This window comes from Anthonomus grandis, chromosome 11 (genome assembly GCF_022605725.1).
Source record: "Anthonomus grandis grandis chromosome 11, icAntGran1.3, whole genome shotgun sequence".
NCBI classification, from domain to species: domain Eukaryota; kingdom Metazoa; phylum Arthropoda; class Insecta; order Coleoptera; family Curculionidae; genus Anthonomus; species Anthonomus grandis.
This window is the reverse complement of record NC_065556.1, coordinates 1,046,929-1,072,310: the sequence shown is the minus strand read 5'-3', so window position 1 is coordinate 1,072,310 and position 25,382 is coordinate 1,046,929.

Below are 25,382 nucleotides of genomic sequence, written 5' to 3'. Positions count from 1 at the left end.
AACCTATGACATCATAAATATTATTATCAAATGAATCAATTAGCAAAAATGTGTGGCATACATTTGTATTATTTCCATTGAAACGTACGTTTGCTGAGCCTTGCGAAATAAGAGAACCAGAAATTCCATTTATTTTAATTCTTTCTGAATAATTAACGTTTTCAAATTTATCAATATGATTTTTAAAAATTACGCTAACACTGGCACTTGCATCTAGTAAAAGTTTTAAAAATTTACCATAATAACCAACTGTTATATAATTTAGTAGTAATTTTGGTTTCTGATTTTCTATATTCCCCTTAATCTCGAAAAAACAACTGATCTGTATTATTTATATTTGAGTTTGTATTTTCACTAAATTGTGCCCTTGAATTTGTAGTATTAGAATTTTGCTTGAAATATCCGCGCTGGCCATTATTCTGTCTTACACGGCTATTTCCTCGGTTAAGTCTATTACTGAAATTTGATCTATTAAAGTTGCGTGAATTAGAAATATGTCGATTTTGCCTGCTGTTATAAAAATTGCTATTTGAATTGTTATTATTTGACCTATTAACATTCGAGTTATTATGCCCTGAGAAATTTCTACAAGAACCCCGAATTTGTGAGTTGCCTCTATTATAGCTATTACCCCTATAAGAGCCTCTATGAGAGATCAAATTATTAGCTGGTCTTAAATGAAAAATTTCTTTAGAACCAGTCAAAGATATTTCTTAACTTATAGCGCCGCTGATGGCATCATTTAAAGTTAAATAGTTTCGAGCTTTAATAATGGTTCTTAATTCATGATTATTTAATCCATTTGCAAAAGAATTAATTGCAATTTTTTCATTAACGGGTCTTAAAACTCGCATATTTTCTTCGTTACCCTCAGCTTGTGTTAAAGTAAGATCAACTAATAATTCCTCAAGTGACCTTCTAAATTCATCTATAGATTTTGATTTTTGCTTTTCGCTATTTAATTTAAAAGATAGTGTTGTAACCGATCTTTTTTAAATAAAATATTTTTTTAAATCTTGAATTAAAAGAGCATTAGAAGTATATGTTTGTTGTAGTCTAATTTTTGCATTTTGAGAAAGTCGGGTTTTTAGCACATAATTCGTTAGCAATTTTTTTCCATCAGCATCTAAGAATAAATCATATATTTCAATGGCGTCTATTATTTGTTTAGTTATATTTTCAACTCCATTCTTAACAGGAATTAAACCTGCAGCAGTTTTCAAATCAAATTTCTCCGACATTTTAACTTGTTTTTTTGAATCGGATGATTTAAGTTCAAAATCTGCTGTAGATTTTATAGTGGTAGAACTAAATTGTATAAATCTATCGTTAAGAATACTATCAATTACAATAAAATACTTATCTATCTCATTTACATACAATTTGACTGAATTAAAAATATTTGGGTCATGCAAATCACTAATAAAATTATTCCTAATACTATTAAAATTTGACCTAATACTATCAATTTTCCTTTTCTTCTCATTTGTTACCTCGATATTGCTTCGTTGTTCTATGTTATCCTCTTTTAAGTTTCGGTACTCCACTTTCAGTTCCTCCAGAAAATTTATAAATTAATTTCCTTCCTTTGACATTCCATATACAAGCTTATAATATTATTTTAGTTCTATAATTATTATTACCATACTCCATACATAATACTATAATTTTACAGCCTAGAATCCATTAACCCATAAACCTAAAAAAACTTAAACAATTTCTCGGCTCCTGGATATTTCTTTCCGGATCTTCCTTGCAATTGACTTTTTACAACGGATAAATATAACCTAAATTACAAAGCAATCATCAAGATCAGCAAAATTACGGTTAACATATCTTGAATAGATCCAAAACTCGTCTTTGTCGTGTTGGTCTGTCCTCCACTATTACCGGCTTGTGCAATAATTACTTCTTCTCTTGATTATTGACCGCCCATTTTATATTGGATATACTGTATTTACTTCTAAAAAATTCGTTAGTGGCACGGTCGCCATGTGATAACGGGAGGTTTAATTATATTTTATTGAAACAACTTGTTTCTCTGATGTCTAAAATAAGTCTCTATTTCAATTTAATAATTTTATACAAAGAATCCAAAATTGCTGAACTAAACTATTACACATAAAACAATTATTAATAAACATATTTTTACATTATTTGACATACTTCTGCAAATGAACTGGCATGAACCCTGACTAAGCTATTGACTAATATATGTAATTATAGTAACTTAAAATATTACGTATGTAGATACCTACTATATGATAAACTTAATTCTAAATAATATTATATAATTTAAAGCCTCTATTATTATACTACAGTCTATTTTAAATTAGGTAAGTTCAAAACAATAATATTATATAACAAATAAATCTGGATTGAAAGAGTTGAACAAAATTTGAAAACCTTTTGCAGGCTCGTCATCTACTCGTATAGTAAAACATGCAATGTTATGTTAATCCTATATATCTGATATAGCTAATACGTCATAAAAACCAATAAAATATTCCGTAGAAAAAATACAATTACTTAATGTTGATTGATCCTTTGATATGATGTTATAAAAACGAAAAAGCTAATAAATTACTCATTGGTTTAATAGATCCGAGTCAAATCGAACTTTAATTAATTACCCACTATAAAATAAAAAGGAATATTATTTGGAATAAAGCTTGAAGCTAAATTATAAAACATTTTTAACACTATAAATAGAGTAAAACCTGCTGTCAAATACAGATTGATTGGGGCAGAGAATTTTCTCTTGTAGTCAATAATAAATTCCATGTATTCTAGCTTCCAGTTCGCTTGAGTACTTTCGAAATAGGATTATTTAACCAGTTTACAAGATTATTATAACAATTTATAATAAGGAAATACATTATTTTAAAATTTGTTACAAAAGAGTGAAATTTAAAAATGGTGCTAACTTCAGACTACATTCAAAGGCTTTAGTGTTTTTAAACGGATTAGTATTGAAAGTCTCTAAAATGTACTAAAAACTAATCTCAGAGGAGATCATGGTTAATTATTGAATGGTTTATTACATAGCACAGGTGCAGAATTAACTTAAATCTAAGAAGTCTGCAAAGTTGAGTCAAGGGACCTGAAAGGCTCTATCTACTGGTAAAAGGACTAGAAGTATTAGAAATTCAGGTTTCTCTACAACTGTTTGCAGCTAAAGATGAACTTTTGACTTCCAAGACTGTACTATAAATATCCTAACTGTAAAAAAAATAAAACTAGAGGAAACATTTGACAGAAATAGCATTGTGCGAGTTCCAAGCTATCATCCCTGTCCTCAGTCTGTTAACTCTTCGTGTAAGGGTATAGTAGCATCGTAAGTTAAGCAGTTGAGTTGATAGTCGCCTTTCAGAGATCTTCATCCTGAACTGAGTGAGTAGCTTTTTGTAATGTTTGGCCTATCATCCCTTGAACTACTAAGGTTTACATGGCAATATCACGTCTCTCGAGATGTCCAAACAATCTAAGATGACACAGGGATATGGTTATGATTAGCCTTTTCTCTATGGCGAGTTCTCTTATGATTTATTGGTTTGAACGGTGTGCAGTCGCACACAAGCATTGGTTCTCCTTTTGTTTACTTTTAATTACCCATATCTCGGCTGCGTACGTTGTTATGGAAAGGATTAGAGTTTGTATTAATATTTGTTTGGTATTCTTAATGATGCTTGTGTTAACTATGCTATATAGATTTTCTTCAACCGTGTGGTTGTAGTACCTGCTATTACAAATCGCATTCGAATTTCCGATTCGCATTGTCCTGTATTTGTTATCGCTGATGCCAGATATTGGAATTTCTTCACTACTTCTTATCCCGCAATTCTTTGGTTCTGCTGTTGGTTAGAATTTGCTCTGTCTATAATAATTTTTGTCTTAGATTTGGTGACTCTTAGAATATAGGTTCCACTGGCGTCTACTTATCTATTCATGATCGTTTCTAGTTCTTCTTCATTTGATATTATAATGACGATGTCATCCGCAAATCTAAGATGATTTATACATCTGCCCCTAATGGTTATTTCCACACATCCATTACTATATGCATTACGTATTTTGTATATATGTTGACAAGTAAAGAAGATAGGATATACCCTTGTCTCACACTATCTCAAATAAGGTTCTTCCTTAGTAAAGGCTTTTGAGTTTACGTTATTGACTCTTACTTCAGCGCTGTTGTTCTCATAAAGATGAGTTAAATTAAGTGAGGGGGACCTCTTATTTCATTTAAAATTTTCCAGACCTTATCTTATTTTACTGAATGAAATGCCTTGTGATAGTCAACAAAGCATAGCTATATCTGTATCGTATGTTTAAGGTCTATTCGCGGTGCCTTTTCCCGACATAATATCTGTTTGTTCGTCTGGTACATGATGGATAAGATATAACTTTAGGCGTTAGTAGTAATGTACTTAATGTACTTATCATACTCACGTGTGATATCAGTGCCATCGTTCTATTGTTATTGTGGTCCTTTATTATGTAGGGGTCTAAATATTAAATTATATTAGTTCTGTGGCCACTTCCCTAATTGATCTGATCTAGCTAGCATATTGCGTGAATTGTGTCGATTCCGATTTCCGCTATAGCCTTAATAATTTTTGCGGGTATACCATTTGCGCCAAGTGCTTTCTTACTTTTTAATAGATTTCTTTGTTTCTATTCTTAGTATATCCAGCTCATATTGTATTTCGTCCTTCTTGTGTATTATATGTACCGTAGAGAAAGAGAGTTGAATAGTGTTAGATAAAAATGGACAAAAAAAAGAAACGAACTTACTACAGTATATTTTCAAAGTTAAATCACTAAATTACTTAAAACTAAATAATATTAATTTTGTGTGTCGTGGTATCATTCCCTAGTGGGTTGATCTTCGTACAACCGCTTGCGGTCTGCATTTTTTAGGTGGGTATGCGCAAGTTCTTTTTTTCCTTTTTTTCATTTTAAACAAAAGTAATTCTTATGTGAATTAAGTAAACCGAGCATCGAATATTAGAATTTATTGAAAATAAAAGAATCTATATATCGGTTTCTAACACGGGCCATTCTGACACAGGCTTCTCTCTCGAAGCTCACTTTTGTGGATCTGCTTACAAAACATTGCCTTCAGTAGATGTGATAGCTTTCTCATAGATGCTGTAAATAGAAAAGAAGAAAAGACAATGTAAATACAATAGTACCCCATTTTTAACCTTTAGTCGTTATGCACATACATAAACACTTATACATTAACACCAGTGTAAAGCATCCATACTTTTAACACTTATACATTGATAACAGTGAAAAGCGTCCATACTTTCAACACTTTAATATTAATTTAATTTATACTAATAATACTACAAGGTGTTATTCAAATCAATATTTACATTTTCAACATTTACATACTTACAACATTCTATTTCTAACACGTGCCATAAATGTTACATTTTACAGAGTATTTTACCAACCTTGTATCTTTGTTAATCTGTTCATGATCTTTTTCCTCATCGTTGTCTAGAATATCTAGCAAATCAGTCATATACAGGGAGAGGGACCAATCAGTTGGCTATTTTCTTAACTGCTCCTTAGCAGTTTTAGTAATAGTGGTCTTTCCAACGCGTTTTAGATTATAGCGGCCCTCAGCAGTTGAACCCATGACTTCAAATGGGCCTTAAAATTTGTAATTTAGTTTCCCTTGATGCATTTTATCGTCTCTGTACATCAATACAAATTCTCCCTTGGCAAACTCAATATTATTACGACGCTTTTGGTTAGCACTGATCAAAGCATTTTTAGATTGATGGTGATAGGTGGTCGTTTATTCTTTTACGATCTAACTCCATACTTCTGATGGGTTGAAGGTCTTTATTTAGGTTTTTAAGCAAACTTTGAATCAGAGGGGTTGAGCCATCTATCCCAGTCAAAGCTCTGTAAATTTTTGTAGAGTTGAGTCTACAAGTTGTATCTGCCAAAGTCCTTCAGACCAATCTGATTTAACACTTGTTTCCACCCGTATGAGATTCATAATTGTGCGCATATAGCGTTCTACATGTCCATTAGAACGATGCCCATCTGGTGTTGTGTAATGATAAGCTATTCCAAGACTATCTAAGTATTGAGGAAGGCTTAGATTTTTAAAGTTGGTGCCCGCATGCGTGATAATCTGTTGCGGCGTTCCAAATAAAAAAATAAAAATCTGAAACGCAAGTCTGGTCTCATCAGCTTTTAACGTTTTTAAGGGTTGTAGCAAGCAATATTTCGAGTATTATCTATTTCGAATATTAACAAGAATATGTTTTGTGTCTTTCGGAGGTCTTTTTTAATGGTCCAAGGCAGTCTGTATGCAAAACTTGCATTGGTGCAGTAGGTTTGTTTACATTTTTTTTTAATCCTTAAAGGGTTCCAGATCTGGGTTTCTTTATAGCACAAGTTAAGCAGTGTTTAATGTACTTTCTAACAAATGAACGTAGTTTTAGGAACCAAAAATGTTTTCTAATGGATTCAATAGTTTTGTCCATTCCGATGTGGCATTGTTCATCATGGAAAATACGTAAGACGCCAAGTCTACTTTGCCTCAGAACAAATGGTTTCAAACATATTTTATCAGGAGTCGTGTAAAACAGTTATCTATTTCGTGGCCAGTTTTAGCACAAAATGAGTAGGTAAGCACTTTCGTGTTTTTACTAGATCCAGCAGGTGTAGTAATTTGATTACTTGGAACAGATAAGGAACAATGTCGTCGTACGTGTCCTATTTTTCCACAACGGTAACACTTAATGCTGTCAGATGACCTTCCAAAATCTTTTTAAAAAGATTCACGAGAATTTTCGCGATCGAAGATTTCTCTGCTTGTGAAGGTTTGGTTATAGTGCCCAAAAAAGTCTACAATTCCGATATTTTTCGGAAGTTAAAATTAGTCGCTGTAGTCTGAACATCTCGCTCTTTTAGTCTACGAGGTCAGCTTCCTCCCAATTAGCTCTTAAATTTCTTAGCATAGCTGCCTTTTGAAAAACGTAAGCATCGTATGTGTTACAGGAATTTGAGTTAAACTCTGTGGCTTCTAAAAGTAAATGACCCAAATTTCTTCTAGGAGGGAAAACTTCAACAAAATGAGAGTTGAAACACTTTCCAACTTTTTATTTCCGGCGACCACATTTTAAACCATGTATTTGAGACTCCCATTAAAAATCGATCCACCCTAACCAAAGTCCATTCAATAGGTCAGCTGGTCAGTCCATTCAAATTCGTTTTGAATTTCTGATATTTCAGACAACCATTTTCTTGCGTCAGTAAATTCGGGTTAAAAAAGTGGTAGATCAATTTGTTCCGGTGCTGTTTTTAGAGATTTTATGGCCTTTACCAATTGAGATAGTAATTCCTCCATTCCCACAGGTTTTCTTAAGAAATAACACAAAAAAACAATAAAATAAAATAAAAATCTAATCTACCGCTACTAAGGTTTTCCTAATTTTTTTTTAGTCAAAAAAGTTTAGGAAAAAAATACAATAAGCACCAACAATGTTATCAAACAAAATTAATTCTTCAGGATTGAATTCCAGAAACAAGATCGTAATTTCTGATAACAAGGATAATCACATTATGTCTATTTTTGAGAAATATCTGTCGAATACAGATATTTAAGACTTCATTTCCCATAAACTGCTTGTTATCTTAAATATTTTAATATTTACAACATTAGGTGGTGTTTATAATTTTAAGCCTAATTCTTCTTGTTTAAGTTTACAACAAAACACGTGGTACAAAATGCCAGCAAAATAAAAAAAAAATAAAATACTACCGTTTTAGTACTTACGGTATGTTCTCTTCAGTCAACGGGAAGAAAGTGGGCAAAAAGTACAAATCCCACTTCTGATGTGAGCTAAAAATGGACAAAAAAAAGAAAGAAACTCACTACAGTAAATTTTTAAAGTTAAATTACTAGATTACTTAAAACTAAATAATATTAATTTACTTATCGAAGTACGGTAAATTTGATAAACACAGACGGCGTTTAATACGAGTGTGTCGAAGTATCATTCCCTAGTGGGTGATCTTCGTACAACTGCTTGCGGTCTGCATTTTTTAGGTGGGTATGCGCAAGTTCTTTTTTCCTTTTTTTCATTTTAAACAAAAAGAATTCTTATCTGAAATAAGTAAACTGAGCATCGAATATTAGAATTTATTGAAAATAAAAGAAATTATATATCGGTTTCTAACAATAGATTAAATAGATTGCAGTAGTATTGTTTTCAAACTTCTGCTATTCCCTCTGCATTATAACTAAGTTGAACCTTATGTATGTGGTTTAAACTCACATGCTAAATATTTCACTTTCTTATATAGTTCAAATGGCTCCTTAATTTCCTTGTCTCAGCTTCAATTGGATTTTACTCTTTGAAGGGGTCTGGTTTTTTTTCGCTTATCTATAATTCTTGATAAAATTGTTCTTTTTCCTGGGGTTTTAACGATTATAATAAATTTTAGATTCTGTTTTGTTGTGTGAAGTTTGATCTTGAGGTCAGCCTATAGTAACTTATGATCTGACCCATATTGGATGCTTGGTTTCACTTTCATGTTGTTGATCAATTTCCTCCATCTCGTTTTTTTTTACTACGCAATCTATTTGATTTTTATGATGCTTATTGAATGAGATCCACGTGGAGATCTTCATGGATGATGTTGGAAGGTTGTGTTCATTATGGTGAGTAAATTATCTAAAGACAACTGAATTAGTCGCTCGCCGCCTTCGTTTCGACTTCCCAAACTATATTTTTCTATTATTTAAGGAACGATAACCAATAAAAGTAGTGGCATAAATTGCAGCATTTATGATAAAGTTTACCTTTAAACTGTTTGGACTTACTACTACACTTTTACGATTTGGTACTTTTTAGATACATACAGTGCATCCCAAAAGTTATGTCTAAATTCATTTAAAATTCAAGAGTGTGTTCGAAAAAAAACGCTCGGACCCGTCGATTTTTATTTCAAGTTGCGCATTTTTGTACGTGAAGTTTGTATATACAGAGTTACTCAAAAATAAATTACGACCATCAACTTAATTTTTTTAAATGAAAGCACCTTATTTTATTTCATCTTTGAATTTCGCGTAAAATTCTACGTATGCATATAGGACATGCATCATATCCTATACCTAATGTCAACAGTTATCGAAAAAAAGACGATTCATGTAACAAATAAAAAAAGAACAAATATTAAGTTAAATGTTCAAAATAGTTGCCATTCACGGCTTGACAATATCCAAGGCGATCAATAAAGTCTCGTTGCATGGCGCGCACTTCTCTGCGAATTCCCTCTTTCAAGTCGTCTAGATTATTTGGCCTATTAACAAATACCTTCGACTTGAGGTATCCCCACAAAAAAAAAGTCCATTGGTGCTAAGTCAGGCAACCTAGTAGGCCATTCGATGGGTCCTCTTCTTCCTATCCACTGATTGGGAAAGGTTTCATCCAAAAATGTACGCACAGTGGCAGCATAGTGCGGAGGAGCGCCATCTTGCTGGAAAATTAGTTCTTCGTCAGGATAGTCTGGGTCCAATGGATTTGGAAATAAAGCTAGTAATGCTGAAACTAATTCAAATTGGAGAAAATCGAGATACACTTGTCCCGTTAAAGTCTGTTCAAAGAAAAAGGGACCTATTACTCTTTCGCGCACTATTCCACACCACACATTTAGTTTTTGAGGGTACTGTGTGTTTACCTCCATCATCCAATGCGGATTTTCTGTTGTCCAATATTGACAATTTTGTCTGTTCACACTACCATTCAAAGTCATTTCGCCTATCAAAATCGTCATCAAATAACTCTTGCAAAGGAATAACTTTGTAAGGGTAATATTTGTTCTTCTTAAGTATTCGGTGAACAATAGATTTCGGCATTTGTAAATTTGCCCCAATCTGCGACAGAGGAGTGCATGGATTCTCATCCAAAGAAAGCAAAACGTCAAGTTGTTCATTTTCATCTTGAGCAGGACGACCAGATTTCGGCAGATCTCTAGCTTGTCCAAATTCTCTAAATTTAGCCTCTATTCTACTCACGACCTTTTGACATATCGGAGGACGATCAGGATGGATTTCATTGAATAATTGAGCAGCTTCTCTTTGAGTACGTGTTCTATCACCAAACCCAACCATGTACAGAATTTCTATTTTTTCTTGTTCCGTTAACTTTACCATTGTGAAAACCGCAACTTTGCTCGTACACTTCACACTTGATAATATCTGTTTGGCGTACAACTGTCATACAGTTTCTATGAAAATACATGGTCACCAGCCAACAATAAAAAAACACGAATGAATGGAATTTTGCTCTGTATAAAGATTCTCAGAGATAAGGTGACTCGTAAGGTGAACTTTAATAATAATGTTTGGTCGTCTTTTTTTCGTTAACTGTTGACTTTAGGTATAGGACATGATGCATGAAACATACGTAAAATTCCACGTGAAATTCAAAAATGAAATAAAAAAAGGTGCTTTCATTTGAAAAAATTAAGATGATGGTCGTAATTTATTTTTGAGCACCCCTGTATATACAAACTTTACGTACAAAAATGCGCAACTTGAAATAAAAATCGACGGGTCCGAGCGTTTTTTTTTTCGAACACACCCCTGAATTTTAAATGAATTTGGACATAACTTTTGTGATGCACTCTAGAAATAGACACTAAACAATCGGTAATATATTAAAATAAATTATCTGTGTTTACGTTCAAAATCCATAACAACTGAACGATTTATATCATAGTTTCCGAATTAAAAAACGGTTAATAATATCAAAAAGGTCAAATGTCACGCTTAAATACGATACAGATTGATTGGGACGGTAAATTTTTTATTTTTATCAGACTCGACTCTCAGAAAACTGTCAATATAAAGGTACGTATACAAAAACCGATATTGGCAATTCCCTAAATGACAACATAAAAAACCCAATTTCCGACCGCTAAAAACATTTTTCATTTAAACGACGCGCCACATGAGCTCCGGCTCAAATATAAAGGTGTGTTCACACTTGTACGAATTATCACGCGGTAGGAGACATATATAACAATATATAAATCATCGTTGCAGTTGATCGATGACAAGTCTCTAATGTCATTATCGCCATTATGTTTGCGTGCGTGTACGGATATACGATATATATACTCGAGGCGGACGTGCTTCGCGTTGTTTTCGAATTTTTACTAGCAATAAGGATGAAATATGGTCGGGAATAAAGTGAGATCCGTCTGTGAAGCGAGTTTTATTCTTCAATGTTGATTTTAATTTTTGATTGTAACTTTTCTATACCTTTTGGAATTTATAGGTTTAAATTTTAACAAAAAAATGTGAAATAGGAGATTTTAGGAATTTTTAAACTGTATCAAGAGGTGATAACAAACCGTTCTTTTTTCTTACTCTGAATTTCCTCAGGATATAATTAATGGTAATATATTCTAAGCTGCTATACCGACTCAAACCTCTTTTTGTGTCCTCTTGTTTAGAGTTTTATGAGCGATGGCTCTTTTCCATTAATTTTTATCCACGCTTCGCTCTATGTTAGGGGTTTTCAATTTCGAGACACATTAGTCTGTTTCTCGTACGATGCATTTGGCATCATCTGGCCAGGTTACCGGCATGCTATAGGTTCAGCTAATTAAAAAGGGGTCTGGAAATTTGCTTTAGAAGAAGGGAAAAAACATGTTGACTTGTTGAAAGGTAAAGCTGAAGTCCGATTATTTTTTCTTTTGTAGCACTTTGTTAAATGTTGCCTGCTTACTTAGTGCATAGTTTTCTGGCCGTTTGATAGTTAGCTTAGTTATAGGGTAAATCCTCTGTTTTTTGGTTTGCCTTATATCAAGTTAAGTTACCATTGTTTAAGTTCTAGTGTTTTCCATAAAGCTGAAAATAAGCAAATGTGATTCCTTTTAAGTGTAGCCACCCGAGAGAATTCAATGACCTTCGCTGTATACTAATAACATTTTACCTAAAAAGCAATCAGGCTTTAGATAGTTAAAACTGCATTGGCTAAGGTAACAGATACAATTGTTCAATCTTTGGATAGAAATGGAGAATCGATTCTTATAATGTTAATGTTAGATTATTCCAAAGCCTTTGACACTTTAGATCATAAGATGCTTCTTGCCATTTTAAAATATATTGGCTTGTCTGATCTGACATTGGATTTGATAAGATCATATTTGACTAATTGGGTGCAAAGGGTCAATACTACAGACGGTTTTGAAGCATCTTGGATCCCCTTTAATATCCAATCCATACTTCTAACGTATACACGTAATATAACGTATACAAGAAATCTATCATTGTGACTTAACTCTACAAAATCCATTGCAGTTCTCTTTACTAGTGATACTCATCGATTAAATATACTGAATAATTTTAATTTAAAAATTGGCAATGAGAAAATAATAATAATAACAGATCAAGCAAGGAATCTGGGTTTAATAATAGATCATAAATTACGCTTTAAATAACATTTAAATTTTTAATTAAGTCACCTCAAAACTAAAAATAGCTTAATCAACTTGAAAAATGTTATACTCATACAGATATTATTTAAATTAAGATACAAAAAAAACATTATGTGAATCATTCATTTGTCCCTTTTTAATTCTTTCTGACACAATATATATGTAGATATATAAGATCTAGGGCTCTTCCCTAGCCTTTTTTTCTTCCTATTACCCTATAGCAGCCTCACTATAGATTTAAGATAAGGTGGCTTGGCCGTAGTAGGTTGAGCAATGAAAGACTACTAGGAGTAGAACTCAATACTCATTTATTCACAAAAATTAACAACTATTTATATCAAGCTAAAAATAACAATTCAAGGTAATTATACAGATCAAGGTAAGCATCGTAATCATAATTTTTACTATTTACTTATTGCGACCTTACGAACTTATAGCAAACGTGAGCTTAAAATTCATCGCAAACACCTTGACCGGCTAACATAAACAATTTTATATAATTATGCATGAATACTTAAAGCTACCAAAAAATGTAAAATATTTTTTAAAAATATCGTTTAGACATATTCCCCGCTCTCTCTGCTGGAGCTATTTTTAAGGGTAGAGTTCCACCATCGTCGTCTCGTTGGGGTCATGTGTAGATCGACGTCGCTTGTACTGCCTCTTCATAACCCATAAGGATATGCAACATATCGAGATAATGATCAATATGGTGCATCCACTTGCAGTGTAGGAGTGAAATGTAACTTTCTTCCATATTTCGCCTTCCAACTAGATCTTTCCTTGATCTAGTCGCTGCTCGTCCAATGAAAGGTTAGTCTGGTCATCTGCTACATTTAATACGGGTTCCCTCGAAAAACTACTGGCTGGATTGGTTTTTGCTTGGTGTAGGTCGGTGATATTAACAAAAGTTGATGTTTTTATATAGCTTGACACAACAGGAACGATATCGAAGCGTTTGGCGATTATATTGTTTTGTTTGGTTTTTAAGATGCATGCTTCGGTTAGTTGAATTATGTCGGTGGTATTTACTAATATTTCTTCCCTTATGCCGTTGCAGGTAATGGCGATGTTATTGGATTTAGCGAAATAAACATCCATGTATTTGGCGTGAAAAGCTGTTTCCATATGGTGGTGTGCAGTTCATGTGTTTTTATGTTCATGGCTTCCCTTTGTAGCGCGTAACTCAGTTCAAACCAATTTATTTCCAACCCGTGTGAGTCATATCTACTATCCAACCACAAAAAAATTACTAAGTCCAGACAAGCAAATTTTGTTTTAAAAGATTCAGAGATTTGGTGGCCGCCGGCTTTTAGACAGTGGAGAAGGTAGTGGGAGAAATTTTAATAAGAGCGCCACTTGATTTAAATATTTTACACCAAACCCTGATATATTATGATGGTAATATAAGCCCCCCTTAATCAAGAAAATGTTGACCTATATTTATGCTTGTACCTAGATCCTAAAAGCTGAAAATAATTTGGGAAAAACTCAAATAACAATCCATAGGTCCACCAGATTGATATAATCATCCAAGAATTTACATAGTCACTTCCATTTATATAAAAAATTAAATTCCACTAAGATATTTAAATTTAGATAATTATTCAAAATGTAATACTGTAGTAATTTTAAGTAAATAAAGAAAATTGATAAAAGAATTAAGAGCTACTTGAGGTATGCTTAAGGCGAGGAATTTGTAAGGGAAAAAAACAAATCCGCACTGAACTACTGTTCAAGGGGATAATTCAAAACGTGATCACGTGTTGTTTACAAGAAGTATATGTTTGGAGCCTAATTCACAATACCTCACTGGCCCTAAAATACCTTTTACAAACTCTAGTCAAGTCACATTAATCTAAATAAAACTTTTAAATGGTAAGGTTCGACTTTGAAAGCCTATTAATGGTAGGTTGGTGCAATAAAACCTATTAACCAACAACCAGTATTATGACTAAATATTTTATTTGTAGCCGATCCCTTACAAGGTGATCCAGGCTCAATGTCAAAACCAATTATGTCGATGCTCGACTCAAATGAAAACCCTCAGGTTAATGTTAATAGACTTAGCAAGAACTCCTTAACGTTTTTGTTTTACATAAAAGAAAATAAACCCATAAAATTCAAATTAATAAATCAACCCCCAACCCTAAATCAAACCGTTTAATAAGAGAAAAATAAAATAAAATGTGCAAAAACTTGCGTGTCCCATAATCTCTTGTGTATTTTGGCTAAGGTAGCTTAACTCGACAGCTCTGGAACCAGTCAGCTACAACCAGGGTAACGACCACATGGGCAAGTCAATTTCAGGCAAGTTCCAATCCAAAATCGCAGAGCCAGAGTACAATGCTCAGTCCAGGCTGTGTTGAGGCTCACTTCAGGCGGTTGCCAACAGTGTTGGGATGACCAGAAGAAACAAGAGAATAGGAAGAGACCAGAGAATAGAGGAGAGAATGAGAAAAAGGAGAGGCCTCGAAATAGAGGACAAAAAAAATCAGTAAAATAAACACACAATTAATTCTATGGCAATTACCAACATGTTGCTACATACCTAAGGTGGTGAGCGAGGCCTAGAGTCTCGTTTTGTGGTTAGAAAATTTCAAAATCCCATAAATGGTGTGGGAGCAGCCGACTAAATCCAAAAATATCAGGTCAATCCGAAATCCTCTCAGCTACAACTTCCCACTATACGTTCATCAAATTAAACCCCAAAACTTGGGAGGAATATTTTTCCATTCAACCGAATTACCAGCAAGATGAACTTAAATTTTCCTTAAAAACCACAAAATGTCGACTGTTCTTTCTAATAACGGGATGGCTACAGGCTGGACAAGGAACTGGCAACTGACCAGACAGTGACAGGTGACACTGGCAGTGAACTTGTCACTCTCTCTCTTCGACACGATCTGACCCTGCCTCTTGGTGCAAACTACGCGGAGCCTCACTCTATCAAAATAGATATTCCGCAATACCACAGCAAAATGATACTGCTCGGATATTAAAACATGAAAAACTTACAAAATTTTCCCAACGGGGCTACGAAATTCCAATTTTCCTCTTACGTCGCTCTGCCTGATTTATGACGCTCCACCATCCGCCAAATGGAAACCAAACTTTAATGGGAAACAGCAACGCTGCCAAACCTCCACAACAACAAGTGTGTCAATCACAGTCACTGTCAATCGGCTAGTAGGATTAGAAACCAGATGTCAAGGCACGTTTATTTACTAAAACTTAACTTGAAGAATTGAAGGGAAATATAGCAAGCAAAACTGGAGAAACCAATTTCAAATCAATTAGGATACCTTGCCCAACATGATTCCGCTATAGAAGAAAGTATTTGTAAGTTTTCCTACACTAACGGATCACCATCTAGAAGGTCTTATTTACTCCACTCATAGCGCAATCTGTGGCACAACAGCACCCTCTAGAAGTCCCTCCATACCTCAGACATATACCGGCCTCATAGAAACTCTTGACAAACAAATCAAAGGTCAGAAAGTTCCCAACACCAGGTACATGAATAGAGACTAAGGAAACATAATACAACTAACTCCACCGAGGTGTGCTGACAGGATCGGGTAGGTAAATACATTCCTAAAAATAATCAAACCCCAAAAGCCTTAAAAAAAATAAATTGCATTACTATCAAACCCCAAATTCCATTTATAAAACTGTAAATCACACAACCCTTTCAAGCCGATACCAAAACCCATAAACTTTTGCCCGAATTTATATGAAATTTCATGTTATATGCTTAGGGCAAAATCTGCATGGAACACCTTGATGTCGTTGATATATTTCGTCAATGACACAATTTGGACTGACGTCTATATTTCTAACCGTTGTCGGTGAACACAGATCTTTGTTGCTTCGGCGTATGCATGCTGTTAATTCATCGTGTGACAGTTCGAAATACTGTTGATTCTTGTAGTCGACTGCCAGAATGTCATTAGGTCTTTCCAGAGACCAGTAGGAAATGTTTTCAATATGAAGGGTTGTTGGATATACTTTCATGAGGTTGAAATTGGAAATATCCTCAATGGCAAAATGTGTAAACATTTTTGCAATTTGCCTTCCTTCTTCTTGTAGCGACGTTCTTATGGGTATCGGCCCTATTTTCAAATGGGATGGTAACTTCGCGTTGGCTTTCTGAAGGATTTTGTGAACATGGGCTGGTGACAGGATGTTAAATATCGATCCTTGTTCGAAAAGTATCTGGAAAAGTTTCATGTAATAATCACTTATTTCAGTGATGAAGTTAGATGCCAGCTGATAGACCATCAGAATATGGATGTTGACTTCATTGCTGTCTGCTATGCGCTTGTATCCTTTCATCTTGTTGACAATTTCCATGCTGTGGCTTATTTCTTTTTAAATTCGATTTATGTGCTGTTCCATTTTGGTTTCATTGATTTGCGAAATGGCAGAGATCATCACTTTGGTTTGGTGTTTGGAGGCTTAGATTAGTTCTTCTTGATTAGTCTGCAGGCTGTTGATGTCCTTATAAACTTCGTCGTGCACTCCAAAAACTGACGTTAGAAATTGGCCAAATAGGCCTCTTCTTTTGCGGCGAACTATAAAGATTTCATTGTTAAGCAATTCTATTTCTTTCTTTTTATCTAGGAGATGGTGTGCAAAGGTTTGACACTTAATTGCTGTTGAAAGTTTCTTTGCTTCCTCGCATAAGCTCTGGAACTGTCCTATTACTTGTGAGACTTTTTCATTATCATCATCAATTCGACTTTTGTTGATGTTGAGTTGAATTTCGATAAATAAACCTTTAGCTGGTTGCTTGATTGTGTAATTTGCTATACCACCGGTTTGCATGATAGATATAACACATAGTAGGATGTGTACTAGTGTAATTCCATGTTTTCGGCGTCGACTACGCTGAATGTTTGGACCTTTATTTGCAATTGCTACAGTGGTGTGCACTGCCTGCACAGTTTGTCAATGATCTTGTTCTTTTTAACGACGTATTCAGGTTTTACAAAACTCTTGTCAAAGATTCATATTTGGCATCTGTATAGGCAACAGTATTTTACATAAAATAATGGATGTCAAGTGGAAAAACGCAGAGAATTACAATCCATTAGATTTTATAACTCAAATAAATCTTAAATAACCGTTCCCTTACAGATCTTTTTGAGAGAATAAAGTTAACAACATCGGAACATATAGTAAACATAAGACATAGATATCTTGTTGATATTTAAAAACAGTTCTTTGGAGACAGGTAATTTTTCCGAGTGTCTTAAATCGTGGATTGTTATCCCGCTTCACAAAGGTGGCGCTACAAGTGAGCCTGCAAATTACAGGCCAATTTCTTTACTACTTACACTTTCGAAGGTTATTGAGAAAGTGGTAATAAAGCGCATGTGGAAATATTTAACGAAATATAAGCTCATAATACCCAAGCAATATGGATTCCAATCCTCCAAAAATACACAAGACGCATTTTTTTTTTGGATAGGGTATACTCCGAGCTTAATGGAGGTGAGGCTGTAGCGGCAGTGTTTTGAGATCTGTCCAAGGCTTTCAACTACGTTGATCATGAAATTCTGCTGCGGAAGCTGCAGCGTTATGGCTTTAGAGGCTCTGCCTTATCATGGTTTAAGTTTACTTAAGTTATCGAAGCCAATTTCTTTTGGTGTCTGGTTCAATGGCTTCACCTTCTGGAATTAATTGCGGCCTACCTCAAGGTTCGGTATTAGATCCCCTGTTATTTTTAATGTATATCAACGATCTCGTTCATTTAAATATTCTGCACCACAAAAACTCAAACACTCTTGAAAAAATAATCTTGCAAGACCTCACAAAAATGAAAAGGCGGTGTGATGCAAACCGCCTTATTTTTAATGTTGGCAAATCAAATATACTAAGTTTTAAAAGCGATGTAAAAAATATAAAACTTGGGGATAATCCTCTTGACAATAAAACTGTATCAAAATTTTTAGGAGTTCATACTGACAGGCAACTGCGTTTTAAAGACCACATTCTTAAATTTAGCAAAAAACTTTCTTTGGGATATTTTACAGCTAGGTGTGTAAGGTTGGAGTTGAGAGTTGAAATGGCTAGGACAGTTTATTTTATTTTTTTTGAATCCCATCTCAGGTAGGGCCTCGCTTTTTGGGGTTCATCTAGCCAATATTTGTTAAAAATACCTTTTATACTTAAAAAAAGCAGTTCGTTTCATTGCAAATGTTCACCAGAGAGAGTCCTGTAGATCGCATTTTAAAACATTTCGAATTTTGACTTTCGCTTCGATATATGTAAACTTGCGTGCATAGAAATCGGCCTACTGTAAACTTTTGACTTTAAATATATATTTTTTTAAAATTATCCATCAGATCGAAAAAAGAAATATGTTGTTTGAAAGACAATTTAATATCCTTTAATGTGAGTAGAAATTTATCAAGAAGGCTTATCGTTTATATGCGTAGCAACCGGTAAACAAATGAACCGTGTTTATGTGGTGATGCAACGAATATAACAAATTTGTCAAATAATAAAATTATTGCGTTTGCAACTGAAATTTGCATATTATTCGTTTTTCATAACCTCCATAGTGTTCAAGTGTGTTTATTTAATGTATACTACACCACAAAAAGCCGCCCAAGTTATTGCTTCAATCGAAAATGGACTTAGTCAGCGAGCTGTTGCTAGACAATTGGATATGACTCGCGCAGCGGTTCGAAGAGTGTGCCAACGTTATGAGGAGACTGGATCCTTTCATAGGCGACCTGGAACAGGTAGGAAGCGATTTACAACCGCTCGTGATGACGCTTTATTGTGTCAACAATATTAAGAAATCGTCACCTTAATGCCGCTCAAGTGCAACGACAGATCCGTGAGGTGCGAGGAGTGCCTATTAGTCAGTGGACAGTGAGACGAAGACTGCAGGAAAATAACCTGACCCCTAAAACACCTGCGATTGGTCCAAAACTTACTTCAGCTCATCGGCAAGCACGCCTGCGTTTTGCAAGGGATCATCTGAATTGGACGTTGGAACAATGGGGATCTGTTCTGTTCTCAGATGAGCCCAGAATATGCCTCCATGGTAGCGACCGAAGAAGGAAAGTGTACCGAAGACCAAGAGAGCGATTTGCAGATTGCTGCCTTGAAGAGCGAAGTGCTTGTGGAGGTGGTTCCTGCATGATCTGGGGCGCAATTTCTATAGAAGCACGAACCTACCTTCAGTTCATTCGTAGGGGCGACCGTGTTCACGAAAAAAGAGGTTTAACGGCTGCTAGGTATATCGAGGAGATTTTAGCAATTCATGTGGTACCTTACGTCGACTACATTGGAGATGAATTTACCTTTATGCATGACAACGCAAGGCCGCACACCGCAAGAATCGTGCAAGATTACATTGCAGAAGTCGGTTTTCGGGTTATGAAGTGGCCAGCATACAGTCCTGACCTAAATCCGATCGAACATTTATGGGATAAGCTAAAACGAAGAATTCGAGCTAGACTTCGTACCCCAAACTCGATCCCAGAGCTTATTGTTGCAGTAGAAGAAGAGTGGCTAAACATCCCACAAGAAACAATAGCAAACTTGATTAGATCTATGCCTAATCGTATAAGAGATGTTATTAGGGCTAGAGGAGGTCATACCCATTATTAAAAAAATAAGTGTTAAGTTTTAAATTGTCAATAACCCTATTTATGTTAATAATAAAAAAGCCTAATTTTCTTAATGCATTAATTTCACAATGTTAAAGATAGGATGTTCAAATAAGTTTTCATAAATTTATACTTATATTAAAGATATTAAAGGATATTAAATTGCCTTTCAAACAGCATATTTCTTTTTTTGATCTGATGTATAATTTAAAAAAATATATATATTTAAAGTCAAAAGTTTACAGTGGGCCGATTTCTATGCACGCAAGTGTATATCTTTAAGACAGCTAGTCTTCTCTATAAACACTGCAATCAGAAAATAAATAATAACAGAGCCAACCTTCCAACCAGACAATAATTTACTATTCCCTTGCCGATACTGAAAAGTACTTTTACTTACAAATCACTTATATATGAGGGAAGGAAATTATTTAATCATCTTCCTGACAATATTAGATGTGCTGTCTCTGTCAGGCAGTTTAGAAGAAAATTAAAAACTTTTTATTAGAGGAGTTTTTATATACTATAAGAGAGTTTTTTGACATAAGATTTTGAATATATATATACCCACCTAATTGAGAACGTAATAATTGTATTTTAAGCATATGTTTATATTTATATCCATTTGTTTTGTCTTTTTTAATTTGAGTGTTATTGTACTCTACCAAATTTAAATCTGTAACTGTCTTTTAAACGTTTTGTATTGAATTGTGCTTATCCAATTTCTATACAGGATGTTTCAGAACTATGGGATCAAACTTCTAGGGTTTGTTCAGTGCAACAGTAGAATCCATTTGGGTATAGGAACCAGGAAATGTGAACCGGAAATGTGTCACTACGCCACTACGGCCCTAAGACGCGTTTAAATTTAGAAAAAATATTAATTACCTAAATAGGATCTAATGCATTTCTTTTAACCTTTTGTATATGATACCATCACAACAATTATTGTTCAAAATGTTTTCCTCCAACATCAATACACCGATTTAAACGCCGCACATGATTGCAGCGGATTACACTAAAAATTTGATCCTCGTTTTGAATGATTTCAAATGCTGCTGTTATTCGTCGAAATAAGTCTAGCTCTGATTCTACTGGAGTTTCGTAGACTAAAGACTTTACATATCCCTGCAAGAAAAAATCGAGCGACGTTAAATCGGGTGGCCTAGGAGGCCAAGAAACTGCTCTACCTCTGGCAATCCAACGGTGCCCAAACCGCCGAGCCAAATACTCGTGTACTTGTACAGCAAAGTGAGCCGGCACTCCATCATGCTGAAACCACATTTGCTGTCTAACGTTTAGTGGAACATTTTCAAGGAGTTCTGGGAGAACTTTCTTCAAGAAACGCAGATAAATAGGTTCTGTTAACCGTTCCAGTAAAAGGTATGGCCCAATTAAATAATCATCAACAATGCCTGCCCATACGTTGACAGATCAACGATTCTGATGTTTTTTTGGAAAAATTGCATAAGCATTTTCTTCGACCCAAACATGGCTATTCCTACTATTAAAAATACCGTCTCTTGTGAAAGAGGCTTCATCGGTCCACAAAACATATCGTAAAATATTTGGTTGTGCAATGATGTGATCCAGAAGCCGTCGACAAAATTGAACTATAAGATGATAATCGGCTGCAGTCGTACCTTGAACTTTCTGGAAGTGGTAAAGATGGAGTTGTTGCTCGTGTAGTTCCCGCCAGACAGAAGCGTTACTCGTATTTATATTCTTAGCGACGTCACGTGTGGTATTTGATGGTTCATCGGCAACTCGCTGAAGCACCTTTTCTTCAAATTCGACCGTTCTTACGGTTCGAGCAAAACCAGTATCATGCATCTTGGTCTTAAACATGCCTGTCTCAGCGAGCCGCCGATGAATCGCAATAAACTTTTTGTATTCAGGATTCTGTCATTCGGGATAACGTTAATGATACAACCGCGATGCTGCTCGTGCATTGCAGTTTGTTGCTTCGTATGCCAAATGCATATCCGCCAATTTTTGGTTTGGTAAATTTTTCCATTAGCAATAAATGTTTAAAAATTGTAAGCTATAAAATTTTTAAACATGACATTGAGAATTGACATTGATAAGCGTTGATTTTAAACAATTGTTGTTATGGTATCATGTACAAAAGGTAAAAATAAATGCAGCAGATCCTATTTAGGTAATTAATGTTTTTTATAAATTTTAACGCGTCTTAGGGCCGTAGTGGGGTAGTGACGCATTTCCGGACATGGGTTCCTATATTCAAATGGATTCTTCTGTTGCACTGAACAACCCCCAGAAGTTTGACCCCATAGTTCTGAAACACCCTGTATGTTTTTATTTTTAATGTTTTAATTTAGTTTAGTTTGGGGTATTAATTACAAATAGTTAGATTGTTACGATTTAGTAATTAGCCTGCTTTTGTTGATAGAAAACTTTGTATAATTTAATAATAAATATATTCTTATCTTATCTTAAAGTCTTGGATTTTGTTCTATTTGTGAAATTATTTAAGGGTATGATCTAAAAAAAGTTATTTATAAATGATAAATACAGTGCCTCTCTTTTTCTTCTCTGATTGTCCCTTTTTTTCTTTTCTTTTCCCTCTATCAACTCCTTTTTATAATTCGCTAGCTTTTAGCTTTATATTTGTCAGTTCTAATAGTTAATCTTAATTTAGATTTATCTTTAAATTTTGTTTATTTTGTGGTCTCAATAGCCCCTAACTTGCTGTTAACCGTTAGGATGCTGAAAAGGTGGCCCTTTAATTCATGTTTTTTTTCAGTGCTGTATAGTTAATATGAATTAATAAACGTTATTAAAATTATTCTTATTATTATGCACACAATTATTCGAAAATCTGGTTATCCTTTACCTGTTGTTAAACTTTTCCTATGGCATGACCAAACTTAAGTATCGACTTTGGCATTTCGGCAACTATAAGAATTACGCCGTTGATATAACCGTTGCAGTAAAACTTTTTAAAAATATACTAATTAATTTAGTTACTAATTACGTAAGGGTAACCAGGTCCTTTTAAGATATTGGAAGGAGTGCCAAGTCTATGTTTATTCTAAATTTGGAATTGTTCATTTTGGTAGTTTATGTGGCGCTTAACTAAGGGAAATTGGTCTGTTGTATTTTTTATTGATTTATTAGTTTTTTAACTATATAACTCTTGCCATGAGCTGCTGGACTCACTAGAATTGTAACCAACTCGTTAAGTACGTAGAGATTGATTGTGTTTATTTTATTTTACGTATGATTTAAAGGGTTATAGCAGATTTATTCAAAGCCAAATTTATGATTCTATCCTACCGTCGTCAAGATTCTCCAGTACATCGCAGCCGCGCTTACCTTCACCGGACTCCTATACCTGTCAATTCAAGCTAAAAATCCTAAGTAAATTTTTTTTGAAATAAAGACATGATTATTATATCGTTCCATTAAAAGTTTCAGAGAAATATTGTAACAAAAGAAGTTCTTCAAAAAACACCCTCTAGCGAGGACCACAGAGGTTTATGTGACGTACCAATTTTTTTTCAAAACTTCCAAACCTTTATTTCATAAAAACGAAAGTTTATTTAATTAATTTAAGCTACATTGAAATTTTAAATACCTTTTTCCTAAAAATTCCTGTCAGAAAAGTCTGTTGATAGTCATTACTATAATATTGTTGATGCATAATTTAAATCGATCTGACGTACGTGTTCTTTATTATAACATATCGTATATGACCGTTCTGCGAAATAAATATAAATAAATAGTTTATGACCATAAACGTAATGTTGTTACTGCATCATTATTGGCGATGACCCAAATGTTCTTTTATGAAGGACAGTTTATAAGAATAACATATGAAGTAAAGGAATTTTATTTATGGCTAGAGCTGTTTGGCTAATATTGCATAATTTTAATGGAGTTTGCTAAGCACTGCTCAGAGTATCATCCTATAAGTCTTATGTACCGGGTGTACAACTAAGAGAGGTCGCCGGCCATATCTGAGTAACTACTTATCGCACAGCGTAGGGAAAAAAATATTTTTAATAAAAGCGGTAAAGAGAAATTGCTGGAAATTATTTACAAGTTCGTACGATGACCGCTAGGGAGCGTAATACAACATTGAAATAAAAAAAATTGGTTTTATTGAAAATATTCAAAGTTAATCCTAGAAAAGAATGCTGCCATTTAAAAATATTATAAATTCTAAAGATTTTTTATTTCAAATTTTTTCTTCTAATCTGTTAAATAATAGGTGGGAGAAGGGTTGAATATTTATATCTAAAATTCTTGATAACTTTGGATTGGTCTAACGAATTTTAACGAGCTTACTTTTGTTTTAAAGGATAATTATTAGGCTTTTATGTAGTATAATTACTTAGCCGTTTTAGTTGTTTTGTTGAGCGCTAGAGGGCGGTTTGTTTTAATTTGTACTTTTTCAGCGATTTTCTGGCAAATATTAAATACAACGTTATAATTTTTTACTTAAGCTAAAAGAGCATGAAAAAACATAAAAACTGGGGCAAACCTCAACTCGATATCTTATTTTATTCCTAAATTATAAATTAAAATGTTTTTGAACAATGAAATCTGTCGCCGCGCTGGCATTATTGCGTCACATAGTCAATAGTAAGCTTTGGAAACAAATAAATTTGATAAATATTTTCGGGGCCATGATAAAACGTTTATGATCGATGTCAAATGTAACGTTGAAGACAGATTTTGAAATCATTTAAGTTTTTAAAAATGCCAAACGTAGCTAGCAGTGTATTTTGAGTTAATGCAAAATGCACGCATTGCAGCCCGTATATATGCCCAAAGATATCTCCTGACAGAAGACACAATAATCATAGAGTCTTTACCGGTTTAGCTACCAGGCTAAGAAATACTGAAATTATTCGCGGCAATATTCATCGAAGACGAAGGCGAGGGCGCATAGAGGCAAACGTTATAAATATTTAGGCATATATTATAATAAACCCTCAACTAAGCATACGAAATATTTGTAGGGAGTTGGGAGTGTCCCTCGACCCAGTAGGAAATATTCTGAAAGAGCACAGATACCTATTTTTATTTGTTACAACACTAATAAGCATCCTATTACATTATATTTATAATGTTTTACTTAAATTTCATCCATATCACGTGGTTCTGCACCAGGCGCTTCTCGAAAAAGACTTTGATAACAGACTCAATTTCTGTTATTAGCTGTTGAACATGGTTAGAGAAGATACTCGATTTATCTCAAAGATATTATGGACAGACGAGGCATCATTTATACCC